Below are 2,648 nucleotides of genomic sequence, written 5' to 3'. Positions count from 1 at the left end.
ATTTAAAAAAAATTAAAAATAATTTTTTGGGGCAAATTTATTTGTTAAAAAACAAGTGAGGATCTTCTGTGCGACGACAAAGAAATTTACTAGATGAGTTCATTAAATACAGTAAATTTATTAAATGAGTTTTTTTTTTTAGTATACTAACAATAACCTATAGGTAATACAACACAATGGTGTAGGTAACACAAACAAATTATTAATTTCTATAATTTATTGTGTTTTTTATGAACGCTGCAAAGTCGATAGGGGCCATAAACACTTGCCTCAAATTAATAAAATTAAATAAATCAGAAAATTTTATAGTAGCATAGTTTATAATTGGCACGTATATATAATTATAATATTTTACCCTTTATAAATAATAATTTGAAATAAATTTCTATCTCTATTTGATCAAAAGATAGCGAGTAATTATTGTTTATAAATATTATAAAAATTTATGAAAAAAACAATCATTTTTATTCATCATTGCGTTTACGAAGATTCAACTAATCATCAAAAAATTCAGCGTGAAAAAAAAAATTTTAATTAATGATTGTATATATAACAAGTCCAAATTTGAGGCTTATGTGTAAACTTCAATATAAAACTTTTCGTTTTTTTAATCTTTAATTATTTATATTTCTTGTAAAAATTTTTTTATCAAATAGCAATTTTAAATACCCGACTAGAAACTACTTTGGGATTACCCAGTGTATACATCTGGACCTGATTGGGTCCCGAAGAGGCACGCCCAATTGGGAAATCCCTATAAGGGCCTAATTCGCCCCCAATTGGGCAATCCCAACGTAAAAATAAAAATTTTTATTCAGTTTTTCCCGATAGGGCCCTGTGTGGGATAATATTATTTACATTACGTTGGGAAAATCCTCTCAGGAAAACTTAGCAATTTTATTTTTATTTTTCGTTGAGTTATCCCTCTTAGATCCTACACAGTTCCCACTGGGGAAAATTTAGAAATTTTATTTTTTTTTCCGTTGGGTTATCCCTCTTAGGTCCCACACAGGACCCTATTGGGAAAAACTAAATAAAAATTTTCAATTTTACGTTGGGATTTTCCATTTAGGTCCCACACAGGGCCCTATTGGGAAAAACTGAATGAAGCTACTCATTTTTGCATTGGGATTTTCCATTTAGGTCCCACGCAGGGCCCTATCGGGAAAAACTGAATAAAAATTTTTATTTTTACGTTGGGATTGCCCAATTGGGGGCAAATTAGGCCCTTATAGGGATTTCCCAATTGGGCGTGCCTCTTCGGGACCCAATCAGGCCCAGATGTATACGCTGGGTAATCCCAAAGTAGTTTCTAGTCGGGTATTTGACTCATCGATCTATAAATCTCATAATTCAATGGGATTTTTTTAAATACGAGTTACTCAACGTTTTAAAAATTAGTTAATATACGTTATTCGTCCGAGAACTCCTGACTTTAATTTTATTGAAAATAGTATATACACTTTAAAGTAGTTAAAATAATTATAATAATTAAGACTGTACCTGATTTGTTGATATTCTCCATTGGTTTGTTGAAATTAAATTATTATTCACGTAACTTAAATTAACTTCACAAACAATTTGCTTCAAATCTTAGACGTCTTTTCAATAAAACTTAGGAAAACCTTAAGTTGACGTTACCACAAGACTGGCAAGGACACGACTGAAGGAATTGATCGGCAGAAGAGCCCACTTAAAATTTAAACGGGTCCAGTTCACAAATCTGGGGGAAAGCTGTGGCCAATCAGAGCCGACTTTTTCGAGATCTTTGCCCTCTTTTCTTAGATTTACCCACCGTGCCGCCTGGGCATCATCTACCTCTCTCTTACTCTTATGTTAGGTCATGTGGGGCAAGCATGCGCAGTGGGTAAGAGTCCGCAAACTCATTTATTTGAGTCCCAAATTCATGGGACTGCGTTATTACCTATCTATGTATTTATGTACACGTGAGTGCATCAGAGCAAAAATTTAAAATAGTTATAGCCATACACAATAATTACAGATCATTAGTAAAAGTTTCTCTATCCAGTAGGATAGCACCTTTCTACTACTTTACCTGGGGAGGGAAACTCATACCTGGCAGGTGAGGTTCGACTTTGAGACTGGTATATACCAGCCTATAGGTGTAAAATTCTGTTACCTGGCTCTCATCATTCTCTCGGCATTCTTTCCATTGGATTATTTGGAAAGAAGGAGGGAGCTATCCTCAATTAGTATTATTGTACTCATGTCATTCATAGTCGAACGATGAATTGCTGATAATCATTTGCCCGAGGACTATATTGATGAGAAAAAGTGTCGCCAGCGACATCTGTAGTTGTTTTTTTTTTTTTTTTTTTCAACTATTTACCATGCTATTAGAATGTAAAATTTATCTACTTCTTACGTGCGGCTTCCACAGCTCAATATACAGTGGACTTCCACACAGAAAAAAAAATTAGGAAAACGGTTGACCCTAAAGGCCATCCCTGCAACTTCCCGCTAATTCCGTTAATACCTGGCCGCTTTTTTGAGCTCTTCGAGCTCAAAAGTACAATCTGTGTGTTGTTTTAAGCTCTCCGAGCTCAAAAAGATACCTTTTCTATGCTTTTGAGCTCTTTGAGCTCAAAAGTCTGATAGAAATTTCATAGAACACTATTTTTTGAATT

The sequence above is a fragment of the Cotesia glomerata genome, linkage group LG4 (assembly GCF_020080835.1).
Source record: "Cotesia glomerata isolate CgM1 linkage group LG4, MPM_Cglom_v2.3, whole genome shotgun sequence".
Classification (NCBI taxonomy): Eukaryota; Metazoa; Arthropoda; class Insecta; order Hymenoptera; family Braconidae; genus Cotesia; species Cotesia glomerata.
This window is presented reverse-complemented; position numbering follows the sequence as displayed.